We start from the raw sequence: 17,938 nt of genomic DNA, 5'->3' as shown, positions 1-17,938 counted from the left end.
CAGACTAGGAAAACAGGCGAAACACAGTTTTTACATTCCCTGAAAGTTCAGAGAGAAAACAGAAACAGAAACAGAAACCAAAGAACAAAACACCTGCCCAACAAAGACAAAACCAGAAATCAGCACCTAGCTCTATAATGGTCCCAAACCCAAATGTCTAGACAACAGCAAATGAATACAATCAATAGCAGCCAGAGCAATATGTCTCCACCAGAGCCCAGCTATCCCTACCACAGCAGGCCCTGGATATCCCAACATAATTGAAGAACAAGAAAAAGACCTTAAAATCAACATATGAAGAAGATAGATGTCCTTAAAGATGAAATGAATAAATTCCTTAAAGAAATCCAGGAAAACACAAACAAACAAATGGAGGAGATGAATAAATCCCTTACAGGAAGCCAAGAAACACAAACTTTTGAAAAACAAAACCAACAACAACTGTTCAAGACCTAAAACTGTAAATAGAAACACTAAAGAAAATGTAAAATAAGGGAAGTCTGGAAATGAAAAATTTAGGAATTCTAACAGGAATTACAGTGGCAAGCTTTACCAACAGAATACAATAGAGATAAAAGAAACAATCTCAGTCATTGAAGATAAGATAGAAGAAATGAACACATAGATTAAAGAAAATGTTAAATCTAAATATGTCCTGACACACAAAAAAAAAAAATCCAGGAAATCAGGAACTGTAAGAAAAACAAAACAAAACAAAACAAAAAAACATAAGAATAGGAATAGGGGGAGAAGAATCCCAGCCCAAAATCCCAGAAAATACTTTCAACACAATCGTAAAAGAAAATTTCCCTAACCTAAAGAAGGGGATGTCTATAAAGGTACAGGAGGCATACAGAACACCAAATAGACTGGATCATTAAAAAAAAAAAAAAAAAAACTCCCCGATAACATAATAATAAAACACTAAACATACAGAACAAAGAAAAAGTATTAAAAGCTGCAAGTAGAAAAGACCAAGTAACATATAAAGACAGACCTATTAGAATTATATAAGACTTTATAATGGAGACTCTAAAAGCCAGAAGGACATGGACAGATGTCCTGCAGACTCTGAGAGACCACAGATGCCAGCCCACACTATTACACCCAGCAAAACTTTCAATTACCATAGAGGGAGAAAAAAGCTATTCCATGACAAAATCAAATTAAAAAAAAATCTATTTCCATTATAGCACTAGAGAAGGTGTTAGATAGTTCCAACCTAAGGAGATAAACTACACACATAAAAACACAGGAAATAAATAATCTCACACCAGCAAAGCCAAAAGAATGGAAATACATACATACCACCTCAACCAATAGCAAAATAAGAGGAATCAACAATTATTGATCATTGATAGCTCTCAATATCAATTTCCTAAGAAAAAGACACAGCCTAACAGAATGGATGAAAAAACAGGATCCATCCTTCCTTTGCAACCAAGAAACATCTCAACATCAAGGATAGGTAACACCTCAAGGTAAAGTGTTGGAAAAATATATTCTAATCAAATGAATCTAAGGAGTAAGCTAGTATAGCCATTTTAATATCTAATAAAATAGATTTCAAGCCAAAATTAATCAAAAGAGATGGAGAAGGATACTATGTACTAGTCAAAGGAAAAATTCACTAAGATGACATTTCAATTCTTAACTTTACTAGAGCTTAAGTCACACAGTGATAGTGGGAGACTTAAATACCAGACTCTCACTAATGGACAGGTCATCCAGACAACAAGTAAACAGAGAGACACTGGAAATAACAGATATTATAAACCAAAGGAACCTAACATATTTAGAGAACATTTCACCCAAACACAAAATGTTTGGCTGGAAATCTCCAGTTCACTTCTGTTTGATCCAGAAAGCCCCATTTCTCTCTCCAAACCCTGTCCTCTTGGAAAATCTCCAACAAAGAGAAGGTGCCAAAAGCCCAGTTCTGCATTGTTGGCAGTGGCAGAGGCTCCTCCTGGGAAGTTGCCAGTGGCCCAGAGACCCTGCCCAAAGCAGACCATACTTGGGCGCAAACCCAGCTTATGGAGGCCATGCCATCACCCCCTTGCCTATAGGACATTTAAGCTCCTTTAGTTAAAGCGTGTGACTTCTCCTGCCTCCATCCCTGGGGACTGAAGAACTCACCTGGGAGATGCTTTGCTCAAAATAAACCTATACTTTTAATTTTTCAGTTTGGCTTGATCTGGATAAACTACTTTTGAGATACAGAACACCTATTTAAAAAGTATACCTTCAACTCTGTACCTCATAGAACATTCTCCAAAATTGACCACGTACTCAGACACAAAGCAAGTCATAGTAAATACAGAAAAATTGAAATAACTCTGTATCCTATCAGAATACCAGAGATTAAAACTGGATATCAACAACAGCAGAAACAACAGAAAGCTTACAAACTCAAGGAAACTGAACAAATCTATTGAATGAAAAATGGGTGGAAACAGAAGTAAAGAAATTAAGGACTTTCTGTAGTTCAATGAAAAGGAATAGATAGCACATGCAAACTGACAGAACACAATGAAAGTAGTGCTAAGAGGAAAGTTCAAAGCATTAAGTTCCTACATTAAAAAAAAAAAAGGAGAGATCTCATACTAACAACTTAACAGCACACTTACAAGTTCTAGAAGCAATCACATTTGGAAGAAGTAGAGGGCAGGAAATAATCAAACTCAGGGCTGAAATCAATAAAATAGAAACATAAAGAACAATACGAAGAATCAATTAAACGAAGGGTTGGTTCTTTGAGAAAAATGAACAAAAAAAAAATAGACAAACACTTATCCAAACTAACTAAAAGGCAAAAGCAGAATATCTAAATTAACAAAAATCTGAAACAGAAAGGAGGACATAACAACAGACACCAAGGAAACACAGAAAAATTATAAGGACATACTTAAAAAAAAAACCTGGACTCCACCAAATTTGAAAATCTAAAGGAAGCAGATACATTTCTCCACTTACCAAAGTTATATCACGATCAAATAAACAATTTAAATAGACCTAAAGCCCCCAGTAAATGTTTCCCAAACCCCCCTCAATAAAACCTTGTGGCCATATGGTTTTAGCACAGAATTCAAGCAGACTTACCAAGAAGAGCTAATGCCAATACTTTTCAAATTATTCCAGAAAACAGAAACAGAAGGAAAATTGCCTGATTCATTTTATGAGGCCATGGTTATCCTGATACCAAAAACATGTAAACATTTAACAAAGAAAGAGAATTGCAGACCAATTTCCCTTATGAACATACATACAAAAACACTCAATTAAATATTGCAAACTAAATCCAAGAACACATCAAAAATTCATCTATCATGATCAAGTAGGCTTCACTCCAGAGACCCAATATATGATAATCAGTAAATATAATCTACCATATAAACAAACTGAAAGGGAAAAGAGAACATGAGTATCTTATTAGATGCACAAAATCTCTGACAAAATCCAATCTCCCTTCATGATGAAAGTTCTGGAGAGATTAGGATTACAAGGGATATACCTAAACATAATAAAGGCAATTTACAGCAAGCCTACAGTCAACATCAAATTAAATGGAGAGAAACTTAAAACAATTTCACTAAAATCAGGAACAAAACAAGATTTTCCACTCTCTCCATATCTATTCAATATAGTATTTGAAATTTTAGCTAGAGCAATAAGACAACTGAAGGAAATCAAGGAGATACAACTCGGAAAGGAAGATGTCAACGTGTTATCATTTGCACATGATATGGTAGTATACACAAGCAACCCCCAAAATTTCATCAGGGAACTTCTACAACTGATAAATGCTTTCAGCAAAGTTGCTGAATAGAAGATTAACAAAAAAATCAAATAAATAAATAAATAAAGCAAAAACAAACAAACAAACACCAATAATCCTTTAATCTGCAAATGATAAATGGTCTGAGAAAGAAAAAAATACCTTTCACAATAGTCTCAAATAATATAAAATATCTTGGGGAAACTCTAACCAAACAAGTGAAAGTCCTTGAAGAATGTAACTGAAGAAGATATCAGAAGATAGAAAGATTTCCCACGCTCATGGATCTGTATGGTTAACATAATAAAAATAGACACCCTACTAAAAGCATTCTATAGATTTGATACAATCCTCATCAAAATCCCAGCACAATTCTTTACAGACCATCAAAGGAAAATTCTCAGCTGTATAAGTAAAAACAAACAAACAAACAAACAAACACCCAGGATAGCTTAAACAATCCCAACAATAAAAGAACTGCCGGATGTTCCACCTGTCTTGATTTCAAGTTGTACTACAGTTCTACCGTAATAAAAATCTACATGGTATTGGCATAAAAGCAGACATATTGATCAATGGAATTGAACTGAAGACCAAGACATAAATCCCCACACACTACTGATTTTTTATAAAGTATTTTTTAGTATTACACCTGGAAAAAAAAAAGATAGCATCTTCCACAAATGGTGCTGGTGAAACTGGATGGCTTCATGTAGAAGAATGCAAATAGATTCCTACTTACCACCCTGAACATAACTCAAGTCCAAGTAGATCAAAGGCCTCAACATAAACTGAAGCAGTAAGCACAAGACCTACATGGGTCTACACCAGGTCTTACGTATCTATAATGTAGCTGCTAGTTTAGTATTTTTATGGCACTTCTGATTATGAGAATGAATGGGTTTCTGATTCTTTTGCTGGCTTTTGGGTCTCTATACCTCTTGTTGGGTTAATGCACCCAAATTTGATATGAAATTTTTTGCTTCATCTTATTATATTTCATCGTGTTGTTATCTCTTAAAGACCCGTGCTTTTCTAATGAGAGACTGAAAGGGAGTGGATCAGGAGGGGAGGAGAGATGGGGAGAAACTGGGAGGAGTGGAGTGAGGGGAAACTATAATTAAGATTTATTGTAAACTGGGCGGTGGTGGTGCATGCCTTTAATCCCAGCACTTGGGAGACAGAGGCAGGCGGATCTCTGTGAGTTCGAGGCCAACCTGGGCTACCAAGTGAGTTCCAGGAAAGGCGCAAAGCTACACAGAGAAACCCTGTCTCGAAAAAAACCAAAAAAAAAAAAAATTATTGTAAGAGAAATAATCTTTCAATTAATTTAAAAAAGAAACCCACGTGAAAATCAGAAAAAATTAAATTGAAAATAAATTTTCTCTCATATAATATATTCTGCCTACAATTTTCTCTCTCCCAAATCCTTCCAGATACTCCGTACTTCCCCATCCACCCAAATCCACATTCTTTCTTTCTCTTATTATGAAACAAACAGACATCAAAAAAATCATAGGAACAAAATTTGTAAAAAAGAAACAAACTCAAATAGCTCAAAACAAAAATATAGGAAAGAAAGAACTAAAGAAAAAAAATCACATCAAACACATACAGATGTGAGATGCACACATTTGCACACATAGAAAAACCCATGAAACAAAATTTGAATAAAAATACATAAGTAAAAATATAAGAAAAATAAAAATGCTCTGACAAAAAAACACCTTCAAAAATGCCATTGAATTCTTTTTGTACTGGCTATCTACTTTCAGGTGTGGGTCCTGCCCTGAAGTGGGGTTCGTATATTCACTGAAAATTTTCCTTTGTGAATGGCTATTAGTCGGGGATAAATTCTAGGTTTAGGATAGAGTCTTGTGTCTACTTCCCTTCATAATGCTGGGACTCTCAGAGAGCATGCCCTGTGTGTGTTGCCACAGTAACAGAAAATATTTTAACACAATCATAGAAAAAAATCCATACTAAAGGGTAAGATATCTATTAAGGTAAAAGTGGCATGTAGAACACCAAATAGACAAGACCAGAAACAAAACTCCCTGCAACACACAATAATCTAAATGCTAAATGTGAAGAAGAAAGAAAAAATATTAAAAGCTTCAAGGGAAAAATACCAAGTAACATATAAAGGCAGGCCCATCATAGTAACACCTGACCTTTCAGTGGGGACTCTGAAAGTTATAAGGGCCTGGAAAGATGCTCTGAGAAACCTGAGAGACCACAGATGCCAGCCTAGACTACTATACTCAGCAAAACTATCAATTATAGTAGATGGAGGCGGGGCGGGGGGGGGAGTAATTTCTGTCTACTAAGCCAGTTCTAAAGAAGACACTAGAAGGAAAATTTCAGTCTGAAAAGAAGGCCAATTACATTCAAGAAAAAAACAAGTAGCAATTAATTCCAGGACAATTAGTCAAAAGCAGGGGAAAAATCCACACAATCACAGCAATAAAACAGGACTCAAAAAATACTGCTAATTAATAACTCTCAGTATTAATGGTCAATTAACATATGAAAAAACATTGACTGACAGATTGAGTTAGAAAACTCATCATATTAAGATGTTGAAGAAATAAATTGAAACATACACCAGAAGATTTGTGAAAAATCTCCCATGCTTGGGGATCAGTAGATTTAATATTGTGAAAATTCCAACACTATTCTTCACAGAAACTGAAAAACAAAACAAAACAATAACAACAACAACAAGAAAGCCAATCCTCCTCAGCTTCATTGAAACAAACATTCCAGGAAGTATCACCATTCCAGATTCCAAAGTATACTATATACCTATAGTAATAAAAACAGCACAGTATTGGCTAAAAATAGACACATTGATCAATGTAATCAAATTGAAGACCCAGACATAATTCCACACAAACACAGACACCTGACTTTTTATAAAGAAGCCCAAATTACACACTGAGAAAAAGACAGCTTCTTCAACAATTAGTGTTGGTCAAACTGGATGGCTGCATTGAAGATTAAAAATAAACTCATATCCACCACCATGTGTGAACTCCACTCTAAATTGATCAGGGACTTCAAAATAAAATCAGATTCTCTGGATCTGATAGAAGATAAACTAGGTAAGAGACTTGAAGTAACTGGCACAGATAAGGGCTATCTGGGCAGGAGAGCAATAACACAGGCACTATAAACAACATATGCTAAATGGTGCCCCAAGAAACTGACAACTTTCTATATGGCAAAGGATACTATCATTTAAACAAAGCAGCCACCTACAGAATGGGAAAGAAAAGCTTGCCAAAAGTACATCTGATAGAAGGTTAGTACCTAGACTACAGAAAGAACTAAAACCAAATAAACAAACAAAAATACCACTCCTTACACACAAAAAGACAGCAAAATAAAACAACAACAAAACCTTCGAAAATCAAGAAAGCAAATTACCCAATCAAAGAAGTTGAATACAGAACAAAATGGAGAGTCTTCAAAAGATGAAACACAAAGGACTAAGAAACACCTTCACGGATGGACAGCTGCAGAACGAGGGGACGGCAGAACATCATTCCAGGATGTCCACCATCATCCCAGGACTTCACAAGATACCCCTTACCCCCCCCCCCCCAAGAGCCAACCAACGCCCACTATTCAGCTGGAAGCAGTCTTTGAGAGAAATGTCGCCCCCATACCCAGTCAACCACAATTTTTTTTCTTTTTTTAAAAAGGAAAGAGTCAGGAATAAAGGGTTCACAGCACGCTCCCACAGTCGCATATACCAGGCAGACACTTCTGCCTAGCCAATTCCAGTCAGGATAGGCATTTCCGGGTCAGGGCATCTCTTGTAACCAGGATACCCGGTGGACCTGGACACCTCCGCCTAGCCAGTTCCAGGTCAAGCTAGCCATTTCCGGGTCAAGGCGTCTCTCGAAACCAGGATCCGTGACGTTACATGGCTACGTAAGCGCACAACATGACCATGTGATCTATGCACACGCGTGGAGTAGTGACGTGACCTGGCCACGCCCCCAGCCGGTTTTAAAGTGGAGCGCCATATTCCCTGTTCTCTCTTCTCTCTCTCTTCTCCACGCACGTGTCTCTCCCACAGGCCTGCACACTCTCTATCCCTTTATCTCTAATAAACTCTTATAAGTGGTGGGGGGGGAGAAACACCTTCACCATGTTAACACCTTCACCAGGTTCAACATCTTTAGCCATAAGAGACATGAAAATTAAAACTACTATGTGATTTCATCTTAGTACAGTCGTAATTGTCAAGGTAAAAAAAAGACAAATGAGTGCACTTGGCAAGTGGGGAACACTTATTCAATACTGATGGGAGCACAACCACACTGGACCTGTGAAAACCAGTGTGCAGTTTCCTCAAAAAGCTGAAAATTGGTCTACCTCATGATCCAGTATACTATTCTTGGGACACATGTCCAAAGATCTTTATATCTTACTACAGAGATGCTTGCTCATCCATTTTCATTGCAGCTGTATTAATAACACCCAGACACTGGCAATAGTCTAGATGTCCATCAACTGATGGGCGTATAGTGAAAGTGTGGTATACTTGCACAGGAAAATATTATTCAGCTGTTAAGCAAAATGAAATTCACAGGAAAGTGGATAGATCTGGAAACAAACATTCTGAGTGGAGTAATCCAGACAAATTTGCATGTATTCTATTATCTGTGGAAGTTAGCTTTTAAGCTTTCAGTATGTATGTTTCATTATAAATAATCACAGAAGTTAGGCAGCTGGAAAGGGACTAAGTGGGAGGAGGAATTCTTCCAAGGAAGAAGAAATGAAGTGTGGTGTTATTAAGAGATAAAAGGGACACTAGAATAGATTATTGGGAAGGGTTATGGAAGGACTGGGTAAAGAAGGGTATATGGGAATGGACAATTAACACCTAAGGCCTTTTGAAAAGCCATATGGAAACCTAGTTATGTGCCAAGAATGGGTTGTAAAGTATCTAGTCATTGGTCAAAAAGGGGGTCCATAATTTCCCTGAAACATTACAGACTATTGTTGAAGCTATTGGTTATTCCCCAGACACTATGGTAAGACCCTATTGCTGAAGATCCATCGTTCTTATGCTATCAAACATGGAAAATTGATCTTGTGCCTAACTAGAAGCTTCACCCCTAACTGACTGGCATTCATGATGCTAATACTTTGCATGTTACCAAAGGAGAAAAATAATGCTCAATATCATCCAGCTACAAACCCTGTTACCAACAAGAGTGACCTGTCTACAAAATATGCTGGTGGACGAGGGGAACAACTATTATGGGAGTTCCCAATCATTTTAAAATTTGACTTAAGGCCCACTCCATGTTAGACTCATACCCAAAATAGCTAAATTGCCAAAACAAAACAAAACAAAAACCTAGACTTGGTATGACTAGGTGAAAACCTCCTATTATTATTTTCTTAAGGAGACATAGAAATATAATGATGCCTAATAACATATCACTATATCCATAGATCAGAGTATCACTCAGAAAAGCTTCTTCTTGCATTATATAATAATTAACAATGAGATCCATATTGGTCAGTGTTGAGGGAGAGAGAGAGAGAGAGAGAGAGAGAGAGAGAGAGAGAGAGAGAGAGAGAGAGAGAGAGAGAGAGAGAGAGATTGATTTTGGAGCATTCAGCCAAGATATGTTTTTAATAAACTACTCCCTTCAAGGCTCAGTAATCTATGTGGAAGACAATATGGAAAAATTCCAAGAGCCAGAGGTGGTCATGACTTCAAGGAACTACTGTCAACCCAACACAATTCTACTGATCCATATATGCACTCATAGTGACTGTTACAGCACCCATAGGAACTATACAAGTTCAAACTGGACAGAATCCCAGCATTGGGTCTGGATAGTGGAAATGGGGCCCCAGCACTAACCGAGAAATTATTTGCAATTGATACCTGCTGGGAAAAGCAAGCAGTTTTCTTTACTGAAGTGTCAACCACACTCCAAGGCAGGCCCATGCTCAGGAAGAGTTGGCCAACACAAAGTGGACTTTACTCTTTTGTTTTTAAATGTGATATTTGTTTTGTTTTGTTTGAGTTTTTTTTGTCTTAATAATTTTCTCTTTTTTGAATTTGTATATTTTGATTTTTGTGTTTTTGTTTTTAGTAGTTTGTAGTTTTTTTGGGGGGAGGTATAGAGATAGATAGATAGATAGATAGATAGATAGATAGATAGATAGATAGATAGATAGAGGATGTGAGAGAGAGTGAACTCAAACACATGAAGATGAGGGATAGGGAAGTGGAGGATGGCCTGTGAGGAATTGGGGAAGAGGACAGAATGTTATTAAAATATATTGTATACCATTTTAAAAATAAATATTTGAAAGTATAAAAGAAAAATATCTTGATAAGGCACATGCTGTTAAGTTATAACTATATGATGTGACATTATTTTTATATATAATGTTTATATATATTGTATAAGCATGTTTAAGAAAAATGTAACTTCTCCACAAAATATGAAAATAATGACAGGAATTTTATTAATGATTCTCTTTTCAGGGTTGAGTTATAGGCCTCTCTCTCCTCTTTCTCTCTCTCTCTCACTTTCTTTAAGTTCTTTCAGATTTCCACAAAGAGCATTCAGTTTATATGGGAAATAACTCTTTATTTAGAAAGGATGAGCCCTATGCTTGTTGCTACTTGCCTTCTGAGCTCTTCCCCTCCTAAGATCATCCAGTGTTTACTACTGTGGCACAAAAGGATGCAAATATTTACTTGCTAAACAGTAGGAAAGGTTTTCAAGGCATTTGTTGGTTGTAGGCACTTGTACAGTGAGTTGATTAAGATTTGTATACCCCTAAAAAGTGTGGAGATTAAAGGAGAGGCCTGAAAATGTATGCATAATTAGAAAGGGGACCGTGGTTGTGTTTGGGACATGATTAACTGGTAATCAGTGAAGAACAACTGATTATTAGCTGTTCAATTCTTGTTGGTCTTAGGGGATTCCACTCAGTGCCCTAATTAAAGTGAGCTTGAAGTCTTCACATCTCCATTCAGTGGCAATTTCATTATAATATTCAGTGCTTTGCATGAGATCTGCCTTCCCCTCTTTAATCATATGTTTTGCATTTGTGTAACACCTTCCTTGATTAGTTTCTCTACAGGATTAGCTCTTGATAACTGCATGGTTTATGAAAGCAAATGTCACATATAAGACAATCTGGATTTTGAGGTTTATTGTCAGCCTTGGAATTTTTCAAAAAAGAAAATCAAACAAAAGACACGTACTTGTTTTAATTAAAATGCCTTTCTTTGTTTTCTGAATAGTTTGCTTGGCTCTGAATATTTTTTATAGATATGGTTTTAGAGAAAATGAATATTTCAATGACTCCAGAGAAATAAAAAAAAATATTTGCATTTTCATCTTAGACTCGGGGGATTTTTATTAATTGCATTATTCCCAGCGTGTTGGTCACTGCTAGGAAAGCAGTAGGTCTATTTGGCTCTGGGGGTGCTGCTTAGATTAAAAATACTCTCTGTGCTTTGAAACATGCAGCACAGAGTCTCTAAGTGTGTGCCTTTGTAGTTCTAAACAAAATAGTGATTTAGCAATTACCCTATTAATTTGATCAGGGTTGACAGCTGAACTGGGGCTTACTTGAATAATGTAGCCCTTCACATGAATTTTTGGCTACAAAGCATCTGGGTTAGCTATATAATTCATTGATAAATGAACTCAATTAAAAATCCCCAATTTCATTATGCTCAGCATAAGCTTAAATAGACAAAGATCTGTTCACCCTAAATACATGGAAAGAGAAGAGTTTCAGAATTATGATATAACAAAGATATAAGCATGACTGTTCAATATTTTGATACTACTAAGCTGTATAATTAGCAATAAAAATATTCTAATATTTCCAGTACTTGACCTGTGTTACACTCTTTATCCTTAAAGAAGCATTTCACTTTCAAAAAGTAGCATGTCTTGGCAACATTCTCTATAGCCTGCTAAGTAGGTTATTATGTATAAAATATAGAACCACATCCAAAATTGCTTGCATTTTCATCATGATAGTATTATGTAGAATTATTAAAATATTATTAAAACACTATTATAAAAATTAAAAAAGTTAAAATACATGCAAAAGTCTGTATTTTCAGATAATGTACCAATGTAAAACTGATGATCATTGCAATAGCTATTTGACAGTTCTGAGGTAATTTCCATGTAGACAACCTGTTATCATTACAAAAATGTTTGAAAAAACCCACAGGGCTTGTCCTAGCATTTGATGTTTGAATTCCAAATTCTTTGGAGTTTATAAGAATTAGTGTACTCAGAGGAAAAAATCTATTCAATAAATTCTAAATTAAGGTGAATCTTTTTTTTGTTTTTTTTGTTTTTTGTTTTTTTGTTTTTTTGAGACAGGGTTTCTCTGTGTAGCTTTGCGCCTTTCCTGGAACTCACTTGGTAGACCAGGCTGGCCTCGAACTCACAGAGATCCGCCTGGCTCTGCCTCCTGAGTGCTGGGATTAAAGGCGTGCGCCACCACCGCCCGGCAAGGTGAATCTTAATAATAGAACATGCATCAAACTGAGACTAGTACTTTCATGAAGACAACAGGTTTTTTTTTTTTTTATTATTTTTTACCGTGGATATTTCTAACTGCTGGTATAAAGATTGTAAAGTAGGAACTTGGAAAATTTTAATTGAATGAATCAATTAACGCCATGAACCATGAAAGTTAAAAACTCTGAAGGTTATTCAGCTCTGTTTGGGTGCTTTCCCTAATCTCATTGATTTACTGAATAAACGACCTCGTCATCTTTATAATCTCATTCATTGTTTCCTCGTTATTGCTGTTAGTAGGTCTAGTGTTTTATTAAATTTTGCACTTCAAAGACAAGTACATTTCTACCTTGCCCAGATGCATATAACAGTCTTCATCTAATATCTTAAGAGAATTTCTTTTCTAATTGATCAACGGAAAACAATTTCAATCATTTAATCATTGTTATACAGATCTTTTAACATTTGAAACCTTAGCTTATTTGGTAATAGAAAAGTTTATACCAGTAGTGACAAATTGAAAATTTTGTATGCATTTTGAATGCTTTATTCAGTAATGTGTGAAATTTTTGAAACTTGATTATTATTAGTTAGTTCAATACTGATTCCTATTAAATACAGTGTTAGATGATAATTCTTGAGGTCCTGAGTGTCCTGATAAATGTGTACATAGAGAATATTTAGTGCAATCTCTAGGTGCATCTAGAATAGATATGACAAAAGGTGAGTGAGAACTTGGAATGCTTGCTTTACAGTCTTTCATTTAATTTAAAAACTATATCTCAATTTGACTCAAGAGATGGGCTATTTCTCCTGAAAGTATGTTTAAGTGTTATAATCTATCTTGAAATAATGTAATGATTTGATATATTTAACCCACAACATAAATATCTATTCTTTGTGTTAACATTTCACGTTTTTCTATGTGTTAAATGTATCAAAATACGCTGCTATAATTTAAAAGTTTAATAGTCCATTTTCTTTTTTTTCATTTTTCTTTATTAAGAAATTTTCTACTCACTTCACATACCACCACAGATCCTTCCTCCTCTCTCCTCCCACCCCCAGCCCTCTCTCCCAAGCTACCCCATATCCCCACATCTCCCCAGTCCAGGTCTCCCATGGGGAGTCAGCAGAGCTGGGCACACTGAGCCTAGGCAGGTCCAAGCCCCTTCCCACTGTACCAAGGCTGTTCAAGGTGTCACACCACAGGCATCGGATTCCCAGAAGCCTGCCCATGGATTTTCTTTTCTATTTACACTTTAGTTTGTATAATTTTCATATGTTCTACTCATATATTCATATTTACTGTGTTAAATCCATCAAACAACAAGTAAGAAATGTGTGCATGTGTGTTGTATGCATGTGTGAATACCTGTGTGTAACTATGACTAAAGAAGAAATAAGGCACCCTACTAAGCTTACCCTTACACATCCTTATCCACTGAGCCATATCCAGAGCCTTTCAAATAAGTTTTTAATTTAGATAATTTGGAGACTTTTAACAGTTTGTAATTTAGTCATTTTGTAGTTTGCATTTCGGCATATAATATATTTGCCCATTACATTTAACTTCTATCAAAAATACTTAGTTTATTCATATTTCAACTTTCATGTTAATTTTAAAGTTGTATGCTCTGGAGGTGGCCCTCCACTTGTGATTACTCTGAACCACTATCATTTGCTATTTTTTGTCATATGTATTTTACTATGTTCAGCACCTTGTGTGTAAAAGTACAATGGTGATCTAAGTGAAATTTCAATTTGGCTTGTTCAATTTCACATAATGATCGGTGAGCATTAAATATAAGTATTCTTGGTTTAAAAGTGACATTTTGCTGAAATTGTACCAACTTTCTAGTAACTGAATTTATCGGTTATTTGTCCAATCTGAACGCCTATAGCTAAGTTATCTGTCTTGGCCATTTTGAGCAGGGTTGATCATTGTCATGGTATTAGAGGTTATTCTGATTGGCCTTTGATTCTGGCATGTCTCCAGACCCAAGCAATGATATGCAAGGATATGTAGTATTCTTGATTTTCTAGTCTTTTCCTTAGTGCCATTTTTTTTCTCAACAAAATAAGGGTGAGTATGGATGGAGTAATGTTGTCCTGGGACAAGGAGGTCTCTTATTTTATCAGCTCAGATGTTTTTGTAATGATCAGCTGATGTCTTCTGTCCTTGGGAGTCCTCTTACAGTTATCCCTCTGTCCTTCTGAAGTCAGACCATGTCAAGACTTAGCTTTGGAGGATGCCTAGCTCTCAATTCACATGCTAAGTACTAGCTTTATAACAGAACTAAGCTTTCCAACAAGGTTCTTAATAAAATCATAAAGTACATAGTGTAACTTTTATTCAGTGTTTTAGAAATGAATAGATCTTGTATTTTATATATACATGCACAAAAAACAGTGGTCTTCTGTAATTTAATTTAAAGACAATTTAAAGTTAATTAATTTGCAACAGTTAGATTTATTTTTATGTTCAAAACAAAGAAGATACCAGGGCTGTAGAATTAGCTCAATTTAGAACACTTGGTGAGAAAGAGAGAGAGAGAGAGAGAGAGAGAGAGAGAGAGAGAGAGAGAGAATCTGAGTATAAAGGATGAGGGGCAAGTGTTTTCCTTCCTGAATCTTGACATCAAGACTGAAAATATATAATGTAAACTGGTTTATGCTTCACTTTAATTTATACTTTGGATTTTGAAAGATTCTGGAAGAGAAAAGCAGAACTATGCAGAACTATGTTTGATATTTGTAGTGACATGCAACATATTGTGGCAGTGACATCAATGTGACATTCAGTGTCTGGCAGCAGAGATGTCACATTGGACTGCTCCAAAGTATGACCATAGTCTCGCCTCCTCAGAGTTCCCACCAAGCTTTCTATAATTTCCTCAAGCTGTATTTTTCTGTTCAAGTGATGTCAAAATTGATATTTTTCTTTTTATTTATGCACATTTAAAAATATTTCTCTTATTTATGAGATTATAATAGAACTACATTGTGGTGGTAATCTAATTGTACTGAAATATTATTTTGATTGTATGTTAATAAATAAAGTTGTCTGGGGGTCAGAGCTATTAGAGCCATAGCAAGAGTGTGGCGGTGGTGGCACACGCCTTTAATCTCATAAGATCTCTGTGTGTTCAGGGATACAGTCAGCATTGGAGACATATGCCTTTAAGACCTAGGGGGCTGTACATTCAGACAGTGACGAGGCAGTCATGTGTTTGGGTTTACAACCAATGAGAAGGCAGAACGACATACTATAAAAAAACGAACCGACAGGAAGTAGGTCTCTTTTCGCGAAGCTGGGACAGCAGGAGGAAGGGTGAGATTTTAGCTCTGAGCTCTGACCTCTCGGCTTTCTCTTTTACATTGTTTCTGTGTTTCTTATTTAATAAGACAGTTGGTTACATCAATATCTGGTGCCCAACGTGACAAGAATCCATTAAAAACTGCTTGGCTTGGCGGCAGGTCCGCTTTCCCGCAAGGGCGGCAGGCGGCCCGCGGCGGCAGCGGCACGCGGCGGCTGGTGGCGATCGGCTTCTTAGCAGGCTGGACTATCAGTGAGCTGCTTGCTTAAATCCTGCTTGCTTAAAGCCGGTGCTACAAACAACTCAGACCTGCCCTGCCGAACAGGGCCCTGCCTGTAAAGCCAACGCACGTGGTCAGAGCTTAAGGAAGCCAGACCCAAGCCTTGACTCGGCACAAGAGGGAACACGTGGCTGCATTTAAACTTTAGCCAGCTACGCTTTCTTGCACACTCTCTCTCTCTCTCTCTCTCTCTCTCTCTCTCTCTCTCTCTCTCTTTCTCTTTGGATTTACACCTGGGACACTAGGTGGCTGCTTTGAAAATCCCCTCGGATTTCTACTGTTCTACGCAGATTTGGTAAGTCATAATATATCAGATATTTTAAAGGAAACTATCTAAAAGAGAATTTTTTTCCACATTAAAAAACAAATGGGTTTTATGTGTACATTGGAAGAAAATTGGTTTTTGTTTGAAATTTTAGGCAGTCTGGCAATGGAACAACTATATAATATTAGTATTGGTGGAATTATGCACCTTATCACTATAATAATCCACATTTTAATATTTAAAAAGATAGTCAATTTAAGTGCCAGGATAACAGCTTTAGAAGAACTTGTTAAACCTGTAAAAATTCAGACAGAAGAAATTAACAGTGAAGTTGTTTCAAGTCGGGATCATAAGGTTGCAGAAAGAAAGCCTGTTTTCACACAGTCACCCTTAATTTATCCTGTAACCGTACAGCAGATGCCTGATCAAATGGCTACACAAAATACTTGGGCTCCAATTGAAATGTTGGATTTAAAAAGGTTTAAGGAGGCAATAGTATCTTATGGCATGCATTCCCCATATGTAAAGCAAATGTTAAACTCTTGGTCAACATATAATAGGATAGTACCACAGGACTGGCGGGACCTTGCACAAGGTGTTCTGGAACCCAGCCAGAGACTTCAATTTCTGACTTGGTTTAAGGAGGAGGCTAAAAACATAGAAAAACAATGGAGGGATAAAGGAATACAAGTTTGCCAGGATCAACTTATGGGCGAAGGCCAATATGCTTCAGCACAAACACAATGTTTATATGATGTCCAAACCCTAATTTTATGTCGAACGGCAGCCTTGAATGCATGGGACAAAGTTGAGGAACCAGAAAAAAATCTGAGTCATTTACAAAGGTGAAGCAAGGCCCAAAAGAGTCTTTTACAGATTTTTTACAAAGACTGGCTTCAGCAGTAAAGAGAATGGTCTCAGATTCAGAAGCTGGTAAGGCAATAATTGAATCTTTGGCCTTTGAGAATGCAAATGCAGCATGCAAAAGAATAATCAGGCCATTAAGGGCAAGATCTGCACCTATGGAAGATTGGATTAGAGAAACAATTAATGTTGAAGCTGATGAGCATGATGATATATGGGTAGGAGAAGTAATTTCAAAAGGTTTGAGGAGTGTTAGATGTTTTGGATGTGGAAAGCAAGGACATTTGAAAAAGGACTGTAGACAGGTCATCCCCAGAAACAATGTTTCTTCAAGGAACAATGGCAACAGAATGCCCCTTCCTTCTGGAGTATGCAGAAGGTGTGGTAAGGGAAAACACTGGACCAACGAATGTAGATCAACAAAGGACAGACAGGGTAATCCTTTGCCTCAGTCTTCGGGAAACTCCCAGAGGGGCCTCGCACAGGCCCCCAGTGCAAATCCAGTTCAAACCTTTCCTGCAGCCATAGAGGAAATGCCTGCTCTGGAGAGCGATTAAATAACCAAATGCCTATTGGAATAAATCATGCTGGTCAGGTTGATGAAACAGAGAGAATAGAAAATTCAGGAGAAAACATAAAGAAAATTTTTTGGCAAACTTCTATTAATGAACAAAGACCAAAATTAACGATAAAAATAAATGGTGTTTTGTTGTCTGGTCTGGTAGACACAGGTGCGGACGTTACCATAATTGCACCAGAATTTTGGCATCCAACTTGGCCTCTTCAGGAGGTAAACGTTCAACTGTTAGGAATTGGGACATTATCTCAGGTGAAACAGAGTGCAAGATGGCTCGAATGTATAGGTCCAGAAGGACAGAGAGGAAAATT

The sequence above is a fragment of the Peromyscus leucopus genome, chromosome 3 (genome assembly GCF_004664715.2).
Source record: "Peromyscus leucopus breed LL Stock chromosome 3, UCI_PerLeu_2.1, whole genome shotgun sequence".
NCBI classification, from domain to species: Eukaryota; Metazoa; Chordata; class Mammalia; order Rodentia; family Cricetidae; genus Peromyscus; species Peromyscus leucopus.
The sequence above is the reverse complement of the archived record's forward strand: the minus strand, read 5'-3'. Positions refer to the sequence as shown.